Below are 23,067 nucleotides of genomic sequence, written 5' to 3' on the forward strand. Positions count from 1 at the left end.
CCCTCCCCAGCCGTATGATCGCGCTGGGGAAGGCAGCTCAGCTCAGCTGGGGTGAATTCATTTCCTCAGCCTGATGGTAGCATTCAGCTCATCCCCAGTTCCCTTCCCCAATCGATCCCAGTGCTGCTGAGGGGAACTGAACGATGGGGCTCAGTTCCCTTCCCCAGCTCCCTGGTCTCGGGTGGCATCTCTCCTTCATCTGGCAGGAAGATGGGAGCTGCAACCCTGGGAGGACTGGCACAGCCCTCACATCCCTCCCAGGGTTGGGCCCCAATCTGTCTGCTGGATGAGAGAGGCTGTTTTGAGCTTCCATGTTATAGCCTATGGGTGAAACATTGAAACAGCATCACTGTTTTGACAATATGAAATGGAACAGCAGTTTCAAATTGAAACAAAATTCAAAATGAAACACTATTCTGTTGAAACCTCTAAACGCAAGTCAAAATGGAGCAGTGCCATTTCACACAGCCCTAATGTAAAGTTAGACAAGTCTTGCAATGTTAGGCAGGAAAAAAATTATGACTAGCATAGGACGGCTTTCCTACGTTTTAGCCCAGGAGCCTGCTGGTTAGTTAAATCACCCCAGGAATGGAAGCTCTAATCTATCCCCACACCCCCACCAACCAATGTGGATGTGAACCTATATCTCCTGCTTCTTACGAAGGTCCTCAAACCATAAGGCTATGGATCAGGCATTTTCCAGACCTCTCTCTCTCCAGCTGTCCTTTTGATGCTGAGGCATTATACTTTGTTTTTAGTATTCATTTGAGAAAATGGATTATCAGCAATGGGAAATTCCCAGCCCTGTTGGAAACAGGGGCCCAAGTTAAAACCTGAGGTCCTCCCTCTTCCAGTGCAGCATCCACACAATTGGGTCTTTTACACTCTGATTTGCCTTCCTTCTTTCTCCTGGCCCGAAATATCTCCATCTTTCACCTTCACAGCATACTTAGATACGTTCCAGAGTTGTACATGCAAAAAATAGGGTGTTCATACCAGGTATATGCCTATCTTTGGGCCTACATATGTTACTGTATGGCTATATTGAACTCATTTTGGTGAGCTGTAACAGACTCTTATGTTTACTAAGTATGGTGAAAAAAGATTTTCAGAGGAGAAAAAAAAAATAGGTAATTTGCCCTTGATACAAAATCAGAACTATCAATGGTGAAGAGTGCTTTCTTCTTCTTTTACCTTCCTCCCCTCACATAGAGCCCTTCCTCTTCTGAGAGGCATGATTCTTAATATGACTGATCCTGCAAAGGTTACAGAGAAATTATAATCTTACAAATCTTGGCAGGAAAATCCTCATGTAATGTCTGTCTTTCTTACTCTACTCTGACCATGGTAAACCAATTATTTATCTTAAGTAAAAATATAGCAATCATTTCTTGGCAGGCCATAATCTAAATAGTCTTAGCCATATGTACTACCATATGTACTACCTACCATCTTTACATACTATCACCTAATGTCATCTAAAGAAAAAAAAAAAAGTAAAGTACCTGCTATTAAAGTTATTGGGAGAGAGACAAAACTTAACTTAAAACCTGGGAGGCCTCCTGAATATGAGGAGAGGATGAGGGAATTGGGCATATTTAGTCTGGAGAAGAAAAGACTGTGGAGGCATTTAATACCAGCCTTCAACTACCTGAAGGGTGGTTACAAAGGTGATGGAGATAAGGGGTGGGTCCTCACACACAGAGGCGTACGCTTGTAGAGGCAAAAATAGCAGCAGCACAAATTTGTGCCATTGCTTTGTTCCCCATTACATGCCCCTGCTTGTGCACTTTGGCATGCAGCAAACTGTCCTAGGTAGGGGTAGAAAAAACAGAGGCTAGCACCTGTGCTGGCCCCAGGAGTATCACCTGGTGTCTGGATACAGTAGGGGTACAGATTCAGCATCACAGAGCCTGGCCATCAGTCAGAGAATTTATCTGGACAGCCAGCCCTCTGTTTGTTCAGTCATGTGCTACTGATGCATGCTTTGTGCTAGTTTCCTCCCCAGATGGGTTTTGGGTTTTTTTGTTTTTTTGAGGAGGGGTGTTGACCAGGATTTCCTGTAGCACATTTGCAGCATGGCACACATTCTCACATTCCCCATGTACAGTTTGCCATGCCACTAGCCAGTTTGTATTGCCTCAAATTGCACACCCCTGTACATGGGGACTCACGAAGACTTTTCTTAGTGGTGACAGATGACATAACAAGAAGCACTGGTCTCAAGTTGCAACAAAGGAAGATTAGATAGAAAAAAAACTCACAAGGAGGGTAATAAAGCACTGGAACAGATTACCCACAGAAGTTGGGCAATCTCCATCCCTGGAGGTTTTTAAAATGGGGCTAGACAAAGCCTTGGCTGAGATGATATAGTTGGGGATAGTCCTGCTTTGATGACCTCCTGAGGTCCCCTTCCAACCCTAATTTTCTACGATTCTATATTTCTATGAACCAAAACATCTTAAAACAGTTCTAATTCTGATGGTTTCATTAATTTTCATAATATAACAACCTGATCTGAACAGAAAGGTCTCTATTACCAATTTCAGTTCAAATACCATGTAACAGATTTGGTGCTTTTTCCAGACTTTATTAAAAATATTTTTCCTAAGGAGCTATACATTAGCAGATGTAGTACACACACACACACACACACACACACACACACACACACACTGAAACAAATAAAAAAAACAAATAAAATATTTTACACAACTGATTATAGATTACAACTGAGGTTGTAGAAAAGAGCTAGATGAGTTTTAATTATCAAGTAATGAAAACACTTTGGAAAATAAGATGTTATAGTCATAACATTTTCTAGTTAAATGCATCATAATCCTATGTAATATATGCTGCTGTTGGATTCTAGAAACACAAAGGGAATTATATTTTCAGGTTCCATTCAGATTCACAGGGGGGAAAAAAATGTCTTAGTTGTGCATGGTCACACATTAAGGTATAAAATTATACATGCAGTGGTGCCACTAAACAAAAGAATCAATATTCACCAGAAGATATCACAGATAGTTTCCTTTCAAAGCATGACAGAAAGGAAATGCTTCAAAGGCCTTTGTGTGATAACTGCTGGTAATGGTAATGATAATTATATCCCCATCTAATGGTTTCTATTAGATGAGGATATAATTATCATAATACAGCAATGAAGGATTTTTCATGTTCTGAAGAAATGGAAGGAAAATGGATGTATATACAGATTTCTCTATTAGAGAAACTTCCAGCCAGCTACACAGTTAGAAAAAAGCCCCTCCATGTCTTTCCATCATACAGTCACCTTTTAACATAAAATTCCTAAACAGAGCCTAATGTACCATCATTGGAAGATTTCCAATTGGAAAAGTATTCAGGAAACAAGCTGTAAACCACTGGGGTCACACATCAATAATCTATAAATTGAATTTTCCAGTTAAAATTGATGCGAGTCCCCAACCTGATAAGACTTGAAATGAAAAACAGATGCTGCTCATTTTTTCAGCATAAACTACGTCTCTAGAGGAGATATTTCAAATGACACAATTAAGGCATCACACAACCTTCACACCATCCTATTATTTTGAAAGTTTACTAAGACAACTTCAGTGCTTCCACTGCCAGCATATTACCTAGGGTCCCATCTTGCTGTGTAAGTGTAGCCAGCTATAGACACAGAAAAGTGCTGAGCAAGTTACAAATGATACTGCAAAACTAATTAAAACATTTAACGGTATAAATAAATGCTGTACAAGAACGGAATGGCACTTTAGTTAAATTATAGGATGCTACTAACCAAATAGGCTTTTATATATTTGTAACCTTCTATCAAACCTCCCTGAATAGCTAGAAATAACGAAAACGCAGCCATCTGCTTGCTGAAGGAGATATCAGATGAAGTGAAAAATAGATGCTATTCCTCTAGTAAAATGTCAGATAGTCTCCTTTATTGAACCAAGATGAGAAAACAATCTAGGATAAAAGGATAGTAAGTTTTAATCAGCTGAACTTTATGATCTAGACTCAAAATCTTCTCATAATGACTGTGCTTCCTTATTCCGATTCTCTGCACTTTGCATACTTTTTCCCAATAATTTCAAAATATGAAGTGAGAAGTATTCCTAGTGACTGCTGTGAAGAACTGGAAGTTATGACTCATGACATCCATTCCCAACTCTGTCACTGCATTTTGTGATCTCGTTATGTTACTTACTTAACACTTAAAATTTGAAAGTTGCCTTCCTAATGCATAACTTGGTTTTCTGAGATGCTGACCAATCATAGCCCCCATCTCCCATGAATAACTATCAGTGAGTATAAAAACAAGAAAATGAGATAAAATTAAGGTGCTCTCATCTTGTATCTAAACCTTACAAAACTTGTAATGAGATAATGGTATTTAGCCAACAATCAAAAAGAAAAGAAGAAAGAAATAAAACCAGAATATTTTCTAAGGCTATTGTGGATAAACTAGTCACCATAAGGTAAAGGAGGCTTTATGTTGTATCTATGGTAACAACACATCTGTATACTTGTAACCCATGGGAGAGGACAGTTAATCCATGGGAATTTATTCACACAGACTGTTACTACAGGTTGGCTGCTCCCTTGTAAATGCTCTCCAATTTTACATTGTGTGGCCCTACAATTTCTATTTATAAATTATAATCTGATGAAGCAGCAGTGGGTGGTTTTGTTTGCTTGTTTTGTTAATCTGAAGTACAGCTGTTTTTCTCGCTTTAATTTGTTTCACCTTAGAAAGTGTTTTGTATGTTTTGTGGCAGGTATGTCTTTAATTATTAAAAAAAATATTGACATTAACTGTTTTCAAAGAGCACAATTGAATAGCGCCCCTCCCCCCCCAATGTTCAGTATATTGAAATTTCTACCTATGTTACATTAAAAACCTTACCAGGAATATACTACAATTGTGCCATATGAATAAATAAATAACTAGGAACATATGAATTATTGTGAAAGAGCTTTTGAGAAAAATAGCAACATTCTACATTTGTGCTTACTAAGGGTGTAGAGAAAGGTTATTGTTGAATTATTGTTTGGATGGGGTGATTCTATCATAAGGACTATCAGAATAGTCCCTCCAGACACAGTTATTTCCATATAATGTAATGCAAGTTTGTGAAATTAGAAAACGCTACATTCAGGGTAGACTGAATGCCATTGCCTTTCACATGGTAATGGTTAGTACTGTAGCCTTTGAGGGAAAAAGAAGAGTTATCTTAGCAGAAATTAGGCCCAAAGTAAAAATATTAAATCTTAGCTGTCTTGAACAGAATTTCACAGTATGAAAATAATGACCTTTAGAAGTGCTCTGTGTGCTTGAACTTCAGTGTCTCCATAAAAACCTTCAAGACTAAACTGTTTTTACTAATGTCATAAAAAGGTTTTGTATCTGAGGTATGTGTGCAGGTATATTGCACAAGGCTTTTAATACATGTTAGTTGTAGAAGTACAAGGGATCTTGGAGTCATAGTAGACTTCAAGATGAACATGAGTCATCAGTGTGATGAAATCATCAGCAAAGCTAACTGCACTTTATCATGCATGAGCAGATGCATGACAAATAGATCCAAGGAGGTGATACTTCCACTCTATATTGCATTGGTCAGACCACTGTTGGAGTGCTGCATCCAGTTTTGGGTGCTGTACTTGAAGAAGGATGTTGATAGACTCGAGAGGGTCCAGAGGAGGGCCGCTCGTATGGTTAGGGTCTTACAGGACAAGCCCTATGAGGAGAGACTGAGGGACCTGGAGCTCTTCAGCTTCCACAAGAGAAGGCTGAGAGGTGATCTTGTGGCCCCCTAAAAATTCATTAGGGGGACACAAGGGATCAGAGATTCTCTGTTTACCAGGGCACCTCTTGGGGTAACAAGAACAATGGTCACAAACTGACAGAGAGCAGATTTAGGCTAGATATCAGGAAAAACTTCACGATAAGAGTGGCCAAAATTTGGAATGGGCTTCCAAGGGAGGTGGTGCTCTCCCCTACCCTGGGGGTCTTTAATGAAAGGCTGGATAGGCATCTGGCTGGGTACATCTGACCCCAGCACTCTTTCCTGCCTAGGCAGGGGGTTGGGCTTGATGGTCTGTTGAAGTCCCTTCTGACCCTAGCATGTATGAATCTATGAAAAACTTGGGCACAGACTACAGTGAATAAATAGAAGTAAATATAACTGTTCAAGCAACACATCTTTTGTGGTAAAAGAGCATTATCTTGGCATTCCCCATTATTCTTAAATGGGATTTTGTTTGTGGGGGAATTGCTAGAAGAAGTCATAGAGATGTAGGGCTGGAAGGGACCTTCAGAGTGCCCTCTAGTCCAACCCCCTGCCTGAGGCAAGACCACCCCATTCAACCATCCCATTCAACCATGATCTAAACTAATCATAAGACTACCCTCAACCTTGACACAACATAGACCTAACACCCTAACCTGACACATGTAAAGCAGGGGAACCATGGTAACCAATGTCCTGCTCCTATAGAACATTGTCAATATAAGCTCAAGAAGTCCCAGGAAGAGGTAAAGACCCCTAGCTACAGATAAAAGCAAAACTCCCCACAGTCCATGCCCATCAGACCATGGGGTAAAGTTTCCTGACTCCAAATATGGTGATCAGCCTGACCCTGAGTAGAGGGGAAAGACCCTCTAGCCAGGAACATCTTCACAGAAGAATAGGCACATCCCATTTGAAGTCCCCAGCCTTAGCTTTAGCCAAATACCCAATGCCTCTGGGGAGGCTTAAAAATACTCTTACATCTAAAATAAAAAAGGGAAGCTAGGGGGCAAGAGCAACTAGAAAATCTCAGAAGCATGGGAAATACGCATGGTAGAACATAAGCACAGTTATGACTGGATCAACCCCAACCAGTGGCTGGCTAACCTTTTCCTGAACACTTCCACTGATGGAGAGTCCACAACTTCCCTAAGCTGTCTATACCATTGCCTCACTATTCTCACAGTTAAGAAATTTTTATGGATGTGCAATCTAAATTTACTTTGCTGTAACTTTAAGCCATTGGTTTACACCCTCCTTTCTGCAACAAGAGAGAAAAGGTGTTTTCCCTCTTCTTCTTCTCCCTTAAAATATTTGAAAACTGCTATCATCTCCCCTCCTAAAAACTTTTTCTGCAAACTGAACATGTCTAGCTCCTTCAGCCTCTTCTTGTATGACTTACCCTCTAAGCCCTTGCATTTTTCTGCATTGAACTTCATCTTTTTAGCTCAAATTTCCAATTTGTTGAGATCTTTCTGAATTGTGCTCACAACCTCCACTGTGCTCATATTCCTTCCCAGTTTCATGTCATCCTCACACTTGCTCAAGAAGCTTTCTGTGTCAGCATCCACATTGTTAATATACAAGTTGAACAGCACCAGGCCCAAGACAGACCCTTGTGGGACTCAACTTGAAACCTCCTGCCATTCAGACATGGGCCCATTAATAATTATTCTTTGTGTATGGCTATTAGAAAGTTATTTATACACCTTATAGTGGTTTTATTCAGCCTGCATTTCTCTGATTTGTTTATGAGAAAGTTGTACGGGACCTTGTCAAAAGCCTTGTTGGAATCCAGATACACTATATCCACAGCATTCCCTTCATCTACCGAAGTAGTTATTTTGTCAAAGGAGATGAGGTTTGTTAGACATGATTTGTTTTTAATAGTTCCATGCTGGCTGCTTGTGATAGCCTTTCCTCCTCCATATGCTTGAAAATGGCCTTCTTTGGGATATGCTCCAATAACTTCTCAGGTATTGAAGTGAGGCTAACTGTCCTGCAGTTCCCTGGGTCCTCCTTCTTGCATTTTTTAAACAGGGGCACTACATAGGCCTTTTTCCAGTCCTCTGGTACCTGATCCATCTCCCACAACTTTATGGAGATAATTGCCAAGGACCCCAAGATCTCTTCTGCCAGTTCCTTCAAGACCCTGGGATGAAACTCATCAAGCAGTGTTGATTTGAATTGAATCAGACCCAGCAAAAACTCTCTGACTATCTCTCCTGTTATCTCCTCCCTTAGCTTGCCCCCTTCCTTATCCAAATAATCCTTATTAGGTGTCTTACGGATTTTTGTTTTTGTTTTTTGAAGAGGTAAGACTGAGGAGATAGGAGGATTCCAGTACAGAGGCAATGTATTCAGGTTCCAGAAGAAATACATTAGAAAACACTAAAATAAATATTTTTAAAATTTGATTTGAGAAGTACCTGATTAAAACAGAGTAATGTATATGAAAGTTTAAACAGAGAAAAATTGACTTTTGATACACCTTCAACTTTAAACTATCACATAGGAAAACAAGAAAAGAAGAAGAAGAAAAAAAAAAAAAAGAATGGGAAGCTTCTTTTACCCTAAATTAAATTTAGCCCAATGAAAGGACTGTATAGGTAACTACTGACAGATGTATGCATGCGGGTGTGCTTGTATACAATGTATAGATATGAATTTTTCTTTCATTATATGAAAGCAAAATATCCTTATTTATTCAAAGTTACTTGTTCAAGCACTCTAATCCTTGCAGAAGATCCTCAGCTGGTCACAGATCATAGGATCATAGGAAAGTAGGGCTAGAAAGGCCCTCATGAGGTTACCTAGTCCAGCTCACTGCTCAAGGCAGGATCATCCCTGACTTAACCATCCCACCCAAGTGTCTGTCTAAAATGCTTTTGAAATCTCTCAAGGATGCAGATTATACTCTTGCTCTAGGTAGCCTGTTCCCATACTTGACCATACTTATATCCAGCAAGTTGCTTCTAATTTCCAACCTCAGTTTTCCTGCTGCAGTTTCAGGCTACTGATCCTAATCTTTCCCCCTACTGCCACAAAGCCCATCTCCATCCTCTGTGTAATCACCCTTTAGGTGACTTGAAGACTGTCATCAAATCTTCCCTCAGTCTTCTCTTATCCACAGTAAATAACCATTGCTTTTTGTAAGTCTTGCCTCTGAGACCCCTAAATATTTTTCTTGCTCTGCACCAAGCTGTCTCCAAACTACCCACTTCTTGAAGTCTGCTAGAACATGGTGACCAGTGGCATCCCTCAGGGTTCAGTACTTAGACCAGTACTCTTTAATATATTCATTATAATATATTCATTTGACGTTGCACCAGACATCAAAGCACTTATTTAACAACTTCTTTGCCCCCATTTTTCTGAGCAGGGACCAGATCATCCTCACCATCATGATCCCTGACGGTCCCAGGGGAGGCGTAGACAGTCCCAGGGTCAGAGTGGACCTAGTCAGGGATGTCCTGGTGGGACTGGATGCATCCAAATCAACAGGGCCTGATGACCTCCAACCCAGAGTGCTGAGAGAATTAGCAGAGGTCATTGCGAGTCCCCTGGCACAGCTTTATGAGCACTCGTGGTGCTCTGGTGTGGTGCCAGAGGACTGGAAGAGGGCCAATGTGGTTCCCATTTTCAAAAAAAGGAGGAGGGAGGACCCAGGAAACTATAGGCTTGTTAGTCTTACCTCGGTCCTAGGGAAGCTCTTTGAGAAAATTATCCAGAAGCACATCTGTGAGGGACCAGCAGGGGAGTATATGCTTAGGGGCAACCAATATGGGTTCATCAGAGGCAGGTCCTGTCAGACCAACCTGGTGGTCTTCTATGATCAGGTCACTAAATCATTGGACGCAGGCGTCACGGTGGATGTACTCTTTCTGGACTTTAGAAAAGCCTTCAACACTGTCTCTCACCCCATTCTCATTAAAAAATTAGGCGACTGTGGTGTTGATCCCTACATGGTCAGATGGGTCGTCAGTTGGCTGGAGGGCTGTACCCAGAGAGCGGTGGTGGATGGGTCTTTTTTGACCTGGAAGGATGTGGGCAGTAGGGTTCCACAGTGCTCGGTCCTCAGGCCTGCACTATTCAACATCTTCATCAACGACTTGGACGAGGGGGTGAATAGCAACTTGTTCAAATTTTCAGATGACACTAAGATTTGGGGGGAGGTGGGCATGCTAGAGGGGAGGTACAAGCTGCAATCAGTTCTGGACAGGTTACAGAGGTAAGCGGATGAGAACAGGATGGGTTTCAACACTGACAAGTGCAAGGTACTGCACCTGGGAAGGAAGAACCAGCAGCACACCTACAGGCTGGGTAACTCCCCTCTTGCCAGCACAGAGGCAGAAAAGGATCTTTGACTCAAAGATGAACATGGGCCACCGATGTGAGGATGCAGTCAGAAAGGCTAACTGCACCTTCTCATGCATCCACAGATGCATCACGAGCAGGTCCAAGGAGGTGATCCTCCCCCTCTATGCGACCTTGGTCAGGCCCCAGTTGGAGTACTGCATCCAGTTCTGGGCGCCGCACTTCAGGAGGGATGTGGTCAACATCGAGAGGGTCCAGAGGAGGGCCACTCACATGATCAGGGGGCAGCAGGACAGGTCCTATGAGGATAGGCTATGGGATCTAAACCTGTTCAGCCTCCATGAAGAAGGCTGAGAGGGGATCTGGTGGCCATCTATAAACTGGCTAAGGGAGACCAGCAGGCAATGGGAAAGTCCCTGTTCCCCTGAGCACAACCTGAGTAACAAGGAACAACAGCCATAAGCTGACAGAGAGCAGATTCAGGCTGGATATCAGGAGGCACTACTTCACAGTCAGGGCAGCTAGGATCTGGAACCAACTTCCAAGGGAAGTGGTCCTTGCTTCTACCCTGGGGGTCTTTAATAGGAGGCTAGATAGATACCTTGCTGGGGTCATCTGACCCCAGCATTCTTTCCTGCCTGTGGCAGGGGGTCTGACTTGATGATCTGCTCAGGTCCCTTCCGACCCTACTAACTATGAAACTATGGATTTGGGTATCAGAAGTGGACTAGCTAAGTTTATGGATGACACCAAACTATGGAGAAGCATGGTTACACTGGAAGATAGGCTGAGGATTCAGGCCAACTTGGACAGGCTTGCAAGGTGAACAGATATAAACCTGATGACCTTCAATATAGAGAAATGGAAGGTGCTCCACCCCGGGAGAAAGAACACACACCATATCTATAGGTTCAGCAGTGCTTCACTCACTAGCACTATGTCTGAAAAAGACTTGAGGGTCATGGCTGACCACAAGATGAATATAAGCCACCAATGTGATGCTACAGCTGGCAAAGCAAATAAAACCCTAGCTTGCATCTACTGATGTATCACAAACAATACCCAAGACGTCATTCTCCTGCTTTACTCGGCCTTCGTGAGGCCACAGCTGGAGTACTGCATCCAGTTCTGGGCTTCACACTTCAAAAAGGATGTAGAGAAGCTTGAAAGAATCCATAGGAGAGCCACATGCATAATCAGAGGTCAAGAGGACACGCCGGAGGGCAGGGAACAGCTGCAGGCAGACCTGGATAGGTTGCACAAGTGGGCAGAAAACAACAGGATGCAGTTCAACAAGGAGAAATGCAAAGTGCTGCACCTAGGGAGGAAAAATGTCCAGCACACCTACAGCCTAGGGAATGACCTGCTGGGTGGCACAGAGGTGGAAAGGGATCTTGGAGTCCTAGTGGACTCCAAGATGAACATGAGCCGGCAGTGTGACGAAGCCATCAGAAAAGCCAATGGCACTTTATCGTGCATCAGCAGATGCATGACGAATAGGTCCAGGGAGGTGATACTTCCCCTCTATAGGGCGCTGGTCAGACCGCAGTTGGAGTACTGTGTGCAATTCTGGGCACCACACTTCAAGAAGGATGCGGAAAACCTGGAGAGGGTCCAGAGAAGGGCCACTCGTATGGTCAAGGGCCTGCAGACCAAGCCCTACGAGGAGAGACTAGAGAAACTGGACCTTTTCAGCCTCCGCAAGAGAAGGTTGAGAGGCGACCTTGTGGCTGCGTATAAGTTCATCACGGGGGCACAGAAGGGAATTGGTGAGGATTTATTCACCAAGGAGCCCCCGGGGGTTACAAGAAACAATGGCCACAAGCTAGCAGAGAGCAGATTTAGACTGGACATTAGGAAGAACTTCTTCACAGTTCGAGTGGCCAAGGTCTGGAACGGGCTCCCAAGGGAGGTGGTGCTCTCCCCTACCCTGGGGGTCTTCAAGAGGAGGTTAGACGAGTATCTAGCTGGGGTCATCTAGACCCAGCACTCTTTCCTGCTTATGCAGGGGGTCATACTTGATGATCTATTGAGGTCCCTTCCGACCCTAACATCTATGAATCTATGAAGAGAGAAGGCCTTATGAGGCGAGGCTAAGAGGCACGGGACTCTTCAGCTTAGAAAAGCATAGGCTCAGAGGGAACTTGGTGGTAGCCTATAAGTATGTTAAGGGTATACATGATGATCTGGGAGAATTCTGTTCACTAGGGATCTGTCTGTTCACTAGGGCTCCCCTAGGGAAGAAAAGGCCCAACGACCACAAACTGCTGGAAGACCATTTGTGACTGGGGGAAAACCTGAGGCGGAATCTCAAAGCAGCCTGCCCACTTGCCTAGGGCAGTCTGCCTTGACTCGCCTGCCACAACTGGATTGTTAACTTGATTTATTAAGTGGGAGGCTGCCCATTCCTTGCTTTGATGCCAGGGGGTGCTATCTGTGGCTGTGAACTTCCCTACACTGTGGCCTATGCCTCACAGATAGCATCCTGATTTTGATTGCTCCCCAGTCTGAGACCGGAGTAAACTCAGTCCATAGTGGGCTCCATTCATTCTCATATTCACTTCGCCCCCCGCCTCTCACAGGAGGCCTCTTGTACCCTACCCACCTCTCACAGGGGCCTATGGTATACTGTCTATTACTGGGCCACACTTCACCATCCTTGCTCCTCTTGAGAGGCCCCTCTTGGCCTATCAGGCTTTGCTACTTGCCCGCTGGCCCTACCATGCAGTCCTTTGGTTCTCACGAGTTCCCCTACTCTACATGGCCTAGCTTTGTGCCAAACCCTGGGCTGATTCTGCCCCAAGCCCCTCACTGGGCAATTGCTCTCATGCTCACTCTTCTGGTAATGGTCCATGCACTGTCCTTCAAGCTGCTTTCACAGCCCTACTCAGTAGGCTGCTGGTACAGTCCTTCAAACCACTCTTGAAGCCCTACTCTGCACCCCAATACACTCAGTCCTTCAAACACCTCTTATTGCACCCTACTCTGAGTGGGCCCTCACCCACTCCACAAGCTACCCGCTCTGGGGCCTCTGGGTTCTCACATCCCTGCTAGGCTCAGGTTTCTCACTACTAATGCTCCTGGTCCCCCTTGCTCCCCCTGCTCACATTATTACCAAGCAGATGGTAGGGGCAAGGGTTAAGGAGCCCCTACCCACTTTCCACCAAGGAGGTTCATGGTCCTGGAACTTCTTGGGGGCTTCCCTGCTGCAAGGAGCCCCACCAGGCCTCCGTACCCTGGCAGGGTGCAGGTTTAGGTTATATCCAGGACCAGGTGCCTTCAAACCATTCCCCTAGCTCCTGCCCTTATTCTAGGATGTTCCATGTCATGAGGGAGTTCGGTGGTGCTGCTCCCTCAACTGCAACCTCCCTGGCTGACCTATGGTTGAAAATGGCCAGCCTCATCAGGCACCTGCTGGCTGCCTGCCTCAACCCTTAAGGTGGCAAACACCTGAAGGTGCGCTGCCACAGCATTTTAAACTGGACATAGGAAAAACTTTTTTACTGCCGAAGTCTCCAGAGTCTGGAATAGGCTCCCCCACAAAAGGTGCAAGCACCTACTCTGGACACATTCAAATTCCATTTGGATGCTTATCTTGCTGGGGTGATCAGACCTCATCTGACTTCCTGCCCTTTGGGCAGCGGGCTTGACCCGATGATCTCACAAGGTCCCTTCCAGTCCTAATGTCTATGAAATCTATGAAGTGTGGGGCCCAAAACTGGGCACAATACTCCAGGTGAGGCATCACCAGTGCTGAATAGAAAAGAATCACTCTCCTTGGTTTACAAGAGACACTCCTACTAATACAATGCAATATACTGTTAGCTGTTTTTGCAACAAGAGCACACAGTGTGCTGATATTCAACCTATGGTCCACTGTCATCTGCAAAGCTTCGGTCCCTGATTCAATTTGGCAGAGATTTGACCCACTTCAGTGGACAAATCTCTAAATCCGAACTGAATCAGAGGACCCTTTAATCTTTCTGAATTGAATTGGAAAGATTCAGAGATTCGGACCTAGACACAGCTTTAAAAGTTTTTTCTACATGCCTCTAGGCAGTAGATGGCTCGTGTGTTGGGGGCTCCCCAGCACCCTTGGCAGTAGACCCAGAAGTGGAACAGAAGCACTTCTAGTCCACTTCCAGGTCCACTGGGGGGTGTGCTTTCCCCCTCCCCCCTCCCACGCTCCCCCAGCTCAGCAACTTGTGGCTCCTGGGTCTGGGGGGCACCTGGGGTCCCCCCTCCACTCCTGGGGTCCCCCTGCCCCTCCCTTCTCCCCTGGCCTACTTCTTCTCAATGCCCTGGCCTTCATGTGATGTTGATGCCATGTCTTCCAGTGCCATCTGGGTGGCTATTGCCCAGAAGCTGCCATATCTTCCGGTGCCCTGACTTCACCATCTGGGCAGCTATTGCCCAGAAGGTGTGCTCATTGTGGTGGCCTGTTCTGAACTGTTGGAGTGTGTCCTTCTGGCCCTTAAATGGCCAAGAGTTCAGCAACCTCATCTGCACTCTAGCTGGGTCCCTGGTGCCACACCTGGTCAGGCTCCTCTTCCTCGGTCCCCCCACTTGCCTCATCAGGATCACCCATAGTCCTGCCACAGCCTCTGGGTCCTCTTGATGTTACTGCTGGCCTGCAGCTGAGGTCTGGGTGCCTCAGCCTCTGGGAAACAGGTGCAGCTGGCCCCTGTGCATGGCTGCAAGGCAACTTGGCTGGTCCTCCTGTTGTGCCTGGGCCCAGGGCAGACCTTGGGTGCCAGGTAGGGTCTGGACCAACTCCTGGGTCCCAGCCAGCTCCAGAGCCACTGCTGCAAGCCATGCCCCACTTTTATTTTCTCCACAATGATGAGGTAGTATGCTGGAGAAGAAAGGGGGCACAGAAGCCATAGAGATGCTCTGGCTGGCTGCCAGAGCATCTCCTTAGAGGACCCAGTCTCCACTTGCTGCTGGGCATGCTCCAAGAGTTTGTGCCATGCTGCTTTTTTCCAGTACTCTTTTTTTTTTTTTTTGATACCAGGATTCCCTGGTATCAAATTTAGAGTCCACACTGCAAATATGCAGTGCAGGGAACATTCTCATGCACAGGGTGCCTTCAGTGACATCTCAAACTCCTTTGAGATGCCACAAAACACACATGCACACTTGTGTGCACGGCAGGGTGGGGGTGAATAATGAAATCTCTCTCCCTGGGGCTCACCTGCTATACTTTGGAATGATGGAAGAATAAGAAGTTAATTCCCCAATGAGAGAGGGTATAGTAAATCACCCCAGAAGCAGGGTAAAAGAAAATTGGTTTATTAGTAACTTCCCCCAGGTTGTGGAGAACCCTGGCTGTTGTCACAGCTTATGGTCTTCCTTTTGCCGTCCACCACTGTGCAGATCATTCCCCCAAGCCGGTCAGCTCCACTCCAGTCCCACTGTCTTTTCTCTTTCCTGCCAGTAACAGCAGATCCTTTGTCCATGGGACCTTCTCTCAGCCAGTACGTTTCTCCTCTCTTCTTCACCTCCTTGCTTCACCGGTCACCGTGGTTACCTACACCCAGTCAGCCAGCCTTATCAACAAGCTGCTTCAGTGCTGAATCTCTCCATGCTGTACCCCAGGTGGCAAAGGAAAACCCCTTGCTGTGGACTTAAGTAGCTGCTGGCTCCTAATCAGTTAACATTCACTCCAGGTGCAATCCCCTTCCCAACTGTGTTTACTAAGTAATTAACTTTGCCATGTCCCTGACCTGACTCTTCCCTGTACTTGCAGCTTTATAACATCAGAGGAACATTATTACAGTATGGTATCACTGAGATATAATATAAATTGAAAATATTGGAAGTATCCATTGGCAGAGGATGAACTTTTCTTTGACCATAAGAGAAAGATATGATACCCGCTCTGATCCTGCAGAGAAAAGGTTGGCCATCTTCTCTGAAATTCCTGGAGGAGGAGCTGGGTAATGGCAATCACTATTTGTTTCATTCTTAAAATGCAAATCTGTTTTGTTTTGTTTTTTAAACCCATCATCTCATAAACAATTACAGCAGTTTGTGATAACCAAATTCCAACACTTAATCATGCAAATTAAACTTATTTAAATGTTATTACAGTATGCACAAATCAACACACTTGTTTTTAATTTCAAGGAGATTCCTCAGAACATCTTAGACATACTTACATCTTTCTAATATATAATTATAAGATCGAATTCCAAAATTCTTTACAGAATAAATACTCAAAATGTGCTTGTGTAACTCTGCTTAATCAATCAGGTGAGCAATTTTGTCTGTGCACATTAGGCTTCCAGGTGATAGAATTTACATTTATAAATGCTATTTATGGGTGTAAATTGGCCACAACATTGTTTTTCATATGTAAATACCTTAATTTGTATATACAGATGTGATGAAATAGGCTAAGTGGGCCTCTACTTCTGGTGGGAAACAGTGTGAGCACATATTGATGTAAATAGTTGTGGTAAACAGTCATACAAGTAGAACATCTAAATACCCTTTTCACTGGAGGGCAAGATGGCAGTCTGGGTTTGGCAGCAGGTCAGAGACGGCTGCCTGATTGGTTCCCCATGACATTATGCTTAATTTGATTGGGTCAGTGTTAATTTCTAGATTAGTGTGGCAAACTGTAGTTTGGTAACAGTTTTGTTGCAAGTGTGGCTAACTGTGCCTGAAGGGAAAGAGCTTATGAGCTGTGGGAGAAAATATCCTTTAGGACCAGGTTTTCCTATGTTCTCTGCAGAGAGAGTGAAGGGTGGATTGGGTTTAGCTGATCTCTCAGGCCTTCCTGCTTGTCTCAATGGTGGGGATATGGCCATCTTGGGTTTCACTGTTGGAGATCCTGGGGCTCCAGGAATCCCAGCCCTGAAGGAGATGAAGGGAATAGTGCCTTACCAGGGCTTCCTGGTGCTACACATGTTACACCATTTGATCAAGATTCAGCAGGCCTTGTCAGTATTCCATGTTTGAAGGGTGAACCAGCAGTCCCAGGCTAAAGAAAGAATTAGTTTACTGTACACGGAAGGGACTGAGGGCTACCAGGTCTGCCAGCACCTCCAGGATTGCCTGCTCTGTCATCTTCTTGAAAACAACCAGAGGTGATACTAGACAGAAGCTTGAAAACAAAAATACCTGGACAATGGGGGCACCCAGACCTATGCATCAAAGAAGATACAAAGGGCCCCTATTAGGAAGTCATGGCAGACCTGGGCTGAAGGGTTCCCATGGAGATCCAGGCACCATGGGTGATGTGCCACCTTAGGCGGGGGGGGGGGGGTATGTGCCACCCAGTGACCAGTCAGCAACTGGGGGGGGAGGGTTCCCCCACAGCCAATCACTCCTGGCTGGCACTCACAGTGAGGCCACCAGCACTCCCACCTAAACCCCCACCATGGTGGTGAGTGGTGACTTCCCACAGCCGTTACTGGTAGTGTTGGCACTGGCGAGCGGGGACCACCTACAGCTGCCACCAGCAGTGTCAGTGGTGGTGGGGAGATGGCAAATTGTGAGTGGTGAGAGGGAACCACCCGCAGCTGCTGGTGGCTGCATGGACAGCAAAGGGCTGAGGGGGCAGTGACCACCTGCAGAAGCTGGCAGTGGCTTCAGTGGCAGCCAATCTTGGCGGTGGGAGGGGACATGCCCCTCCCCCTGTACCCTGCCTATGCATCACTTATGGCTACGGTGAGGAGATTGAATGAGTCTTTTATACAGAGAAATGTATCACCTCAATCTCTTTATTTTGGGGAGTATTTAGTGGCCCAAGGATTGCCAGGTCCCAGGGGCAGTATAGACTTCCCAGATATTCCAAGCTAACCTGGACTGGATGGTATTACAGGATCCCAATGCTAAAGGTGGTTTGACACCTCCTTGTGGCCACTGTAATCCCATCTCTCCAACCAATTAGGGTACCTCTCTGTTCCCTGTAGCATTGCAATTATGAACTTCCCTTAATAGTGATTAAGGCTCCCCTGTTACAGATGGGCCTGTGGGACAGCCAGGTTCTCCATGGTTAATAGGATCATCAAGCATACCAAATTTTCCTGACACTCAAGGAAATCAGGGGCCACATGAACTTTGGGGACAACAAGGTGACCCTGGCTCACAAAATTCTATCAGTGTTGGTGAAGATAAAGGTTCACCAGGTTATGATGTTATTAAGAGTGATCAAGGCATTCTGGGAAGAGCACATCCAAGAATTCTAGGGAGGATAGAGAGAAAGGGTGGTCTCAGAGAGGACAGACTAGAGAGAAAGGAATAGTCCAATTGATCACAGAGTAGTCAAAGAAGGACAGAGGGAACTGATCTTCTACTATGCTATTTAGGAAATCAGCACTCAGATCCAAAAAAGGAGGAGGTCTCCAGGGTGGGAGACCATGCCATGGATCACTGAGGAAGCCAGGGAGGGTTCTGAAGCCAGGGGCTTATTCCTTGTGAAGCCATTAGAGGGGACACCAGACAAGTTTCTTCTTGGGGAACTTCTGAGGCAGAGCTTCCTCTCAAAAGTTCCCTTCTTCATCAAACAACTGCTTGCACTCAAAATGAAGCATCTTATAAGGCTATAATCTCTTCAAACAAACACAATACTGGAGGGAAGCTTGAAAAACAAGACCCTGGAAAATGGGGGACATCCCCAGAGCTATGGGTGTTACTCATAAATGAAGCATTTTATAAAGCTATAATCTCTTCCTTTTTGATCCATTCTGGTTTTTTGGGGTTGGTTTATTTACACATGTAATACAATAAATCCATCAGTCATAGGCAGAACTATGATATTTTCCACTGAGACCTCTCTTTTTAAGACTGCATTGCTGAAATGTATATACTTCAATATAATTTTCTGATGAAGATCATGTAGTCCAAGTACCTTACTTAACAGGGATATTTCAGATACAGTCAGCATTCAGAAGTGCATGAAGTTCATAAATTGTCTCTCTTTTTAATAACTCATTTATACATGTTTGATTATCTATATTTAAATATTACAAATATGACTTGCCTTTATGCTTTTGCATTTGTATGACCTGTTTTGTATTCTGTCAAGTACTGCCATGTCCCTTCTACTGTACGAAAAGATACTCAAGAATTCTAATGACATGGATCTTTCAAACAGTTTTCATTTTTTCTATCTTACAGTCTGCCTGACATCATAGAATAATAAGTGTTATTTGTACAAATCAGGACAACAGTTAAGAGTTGGAAATTTGCAAAATAGCAGTATACACATCTCTGAAATAATCAATTGCAAGTGTATGTGTTACATAGCATGTTGATTTAATAAAAGCAAGTATAGAAAGCTTCAAGAAAAAAATGCAAATAGCACTCTAAGGTAGCTTCATCTCTGCAGGTTTCCCTCACTTTATGCTATACATGCGTTCCTGGAAAACAGCGCATAACTCAATTTCACATAAAGGAAATTCACTTTACAATGTAACAAATAGGGATACATTCCAAGACCTCAACTGTACTGACCCCCAGACACATTTCTACCTTTTTTACAAGACAATTTTGGTCCTCACCAACAGCAGACAGTACACACAAGAACAGAGTGGTGGTTAATGTTCAGTTGGTGTAAAGAGAGGGTGATGAAGGCTTCATTGATGGACCAGGGAGAGGGGTAGAATACAAGCTAGTGGGATGCTTAGAAGCCGTATTGCGATGGCAATTACAGAAACAGGTGTTGCAGACAATGAGTGAGGAGCAGAGATCCACATAGGAGACTGTTTTGGTATTGTGCCACTCCCACAATGCACCACACAAAGCAGCTGACTGTGGGTTTCTACCACACCAATCGCATAAGAGTGAATTAACCCCACATATAACAAAATTTTGGTATAAAAAGAGTCATAGTATAAGAGCAAATTTGCACATACAGAATCCTCATAAAGCGAAGGAAACCTGTATTCTAAAATTGGCAAATATACCATATTTTCTTGCATATATCATGCATCTTTTCTCCCAAAATTAGCTGGGGAAAATTTGGGTGCACATTATATGCGAAGAGAAAGGATTCATATGGATCTAGAAATTTGGCAGGGGAGCAGGGTATAGTGGTGTCTGTTATGTTGTCACTCTGACACTCACATGACCAAACCTATTTTGCAGTTTGTTTGCAGCAACTGTTTAAAGGACACAACACAGTTTCTAGGTTTGGTACAAATCTACTGTAGTAATTAATAAATCACAGAAAAGATCTAAATTGCAAAACACTTTCTGGCTTTAGAGCTTCTAAAATAGCTTTAATCTTCTCCTGAGATTTATGTAGGCCTTGAAACATAATAATCAACTCTTTGAAAACATCCCATTTTGCATGATTTGCTGACAACCCATATTCTTCTAGATGTCACAATACTGTCTTCAAATTTCTCAGGTGTTCTTCATCATTTTACCAGTTACAATAATGTCTACCAAATAACACTCTGTTTTTGGAATGTCCTGTAACCCTTGATCCATTGCTTGCTGCCACAGATTAGGAGCGGAGGCAGTACCAAACACTAATTTATTATACTGATATAACTCTTCTTGTATATTTATGGAAAGATACATCTTTCAATCTTCTTCTACTCCTATCTGTAAGTAAGCTTGTACTGTACTAAATCAGTTTTGCTAAATCTCATCCTCTTCCCCCCCAACTAATGTGGCAAAAAGGGGATATTTATGAACTTTCAATGCAGGGCTTATAGTAACCTTAAAGTCCCAACATACTTTTATAGCACTTTTTTTTGTTTGTTTGTTTGTTTTGTTTTTACACATTGTCACCATGGCAAGCCCCACTCATTTCAGGCTACATTTGAAAGTATATCTTCTTTTTCTAGGCAGTCTAATTCTGCATCTGCCCATGGTGTGTAAAGAACTGTCTGAGCTTTGTGAAACTTGGCCTAGACATTTTCATCTATAATTATCTTAGCTGTATTGTGTTTTAAGGTTCTCTTTAAGGTGGCCTTCCTTGAACACTTCAGAGACCTGGTTCAATATCCCTTCTAATTGGCATTTAACTGTTTCAGTAGGAAAAGTCTCTATAGTGTCTTTACACAACTCCAGTGCAGGGGAATCTTTTTTTAACCATTCCCAACCCCAGAGAGTGCATCTTCCTTTTTCAAAGATGTCTAAGTCTAAGAGGCTCTCCTTATTATGTTCTACGGGCACAGACATTATCTTACTTGGCACAATCTTCCATCCTATATATGTTTTTAAAAACACCAGGATCTCCATTAATTTAATATTTTTAAAGGTTTTTTTCAATTTTCACAATATGAGACAACAGAAACTACTGAGCCTGTATCCAACTTCATTTTAAGGGCTTCCCAACAACCCTGGGTGTCAACCAGATGTGTTGTACCATCTCAGATGGCTGATTTATCACCCTTGTTCATATGGGCTAGGGACAGACATTACACATAAACCAGTTTAAGTGATCAGAAACTGGTTTAAACCTGTAACAGAACAGACATTCAGTGCACATAAATCAGTTTGAAAATGGATGAAAATGGTTTGAGATAAACCTAGTTGAATGCAGTATCAGACTTAACTGATTTGGCTTAAACAGGTATATGCAATGTCTATTGCAGACTCCTTGTTGATTTAACATAAACCAGAAATCCCCAGGATCCCGGCATTCTCTCTGGGCTGGGTGGAGCTCTCTGCTCCCTCCTAGCCAAGCTGGCCCCGCCCCTCTGCTCCCCAGCCTGAGCAGGGACAGGCAGGGGCAAGGGCAAGGGTCTGGGCAGGGAGGGGTTTAATTCCCTCCCCCAGCAACTTTGCTGCTGCCGCTGGCCCAAGTCTGCCAGTACAGGAAGGGACCAGCACTGCAGCCTTGACCCTGCACTGGCTCCAGGCTCACCCCTCCGGGCTGAGCAGTGGCAGCACAGAAGAAGTGGCCTTTTCCCCTCCCACTGCTGGCACTTCAAACTGCAGCCATTAGAAGCCGGCACCAGGCTATCCTGCATCTCTTATGTAGTGGAGATAGAGGGCGGGGGGGCAGCTCCCGATGGCTGGTGGAGATGCAGGGCATCCTGGTACCAGTCCCAGGCATCCATCATTTCCAAGTCCAGCCACTGGGAGCTGGCACTGGGCTGCCCTGCTTTTAAAAAATAAAATAAAAAAGGCTTCACCATATCAGAAATGCAGGGTAGACTGGGGCCAAATCCAGGTGGCTGCGCTTGGAAGGGCCAGCAGCGGGAGGGGGAGGGACCACTTCTCCTGCACCGCCTCTGCTCAGCCTGGAGGGGCAAGCCTGGAGCCAGTCAGGGCTGTGGCACTGGTTCTTGCCTGTACCATGGGGCTGGGGCCTGTTGCCACCTGGCTGCCAAGAAAGGCAGTCAGCTGTGGAGCAACTCCAAACTAGCTGTGTGGCCCAGAAGGACTGAGGGAGCCACCATGGGGCAGGCAAAGCCCCTCCATGGGCTGGATCTGCCTAGCCCACAGAATCTGCCCATGCCCCACTTAGCCACTGGAGCTGTGAGGCGGGGAGCTTCCTTGAGATTGAGCCTTTTGTGGTGGGGGGGGCAGGGCTGCAGGGCAAGGAAAGCTGCTGCCCACTCCAGGGTCAGCACTGGGGGGGGTAATCCATACCCTGGTGCCACAGCCCCTGACATTATTACAGCAAGGGCCCTGCCCCCTACCACTGCAGCGGCTGGGCAGGGGCATAGCTAGACACTAGCTGGAAGAACCACTGAGGTGAGGGGCAGGGATGAGGATTATTCCTCCTCCCTCTGATGTCTTGCAGAGGGGACAGCAGGGATCTATTCCCCTGCAGAGAGTGAATGTGTCCATGAGGCAGGAAGAACTGGCTGCAAGTGGGCGTAGAGGGGAGACTAACCATCGTCTGCCCCCTCTGCCTCATGGGCCGTGGTGCCCCACTGCTGCAGCAGAAGGGGTGGGGGAGCCGCTTGGAGACCCACCTTGGGGTCCTGATGTTGGGATAGAGAAGGGGAATTAAACACTTCCCTGCCCAGATTGGCCATGCCTC

This window comes from Alligator mississippiensis, chromosome 1 (genome assembly GCF_030867095.1).
Source record: "Alligator mississippiensis isolate rAllMis1 chromosome 1, rAllMis1, whole genome shotgun sequence".
NCBI classification, from domain to species: Eukaryota; Metazoa; Chordata; order Crocodylia; family Alligatoridae; genus Alligator; species Alligator mississippiensis.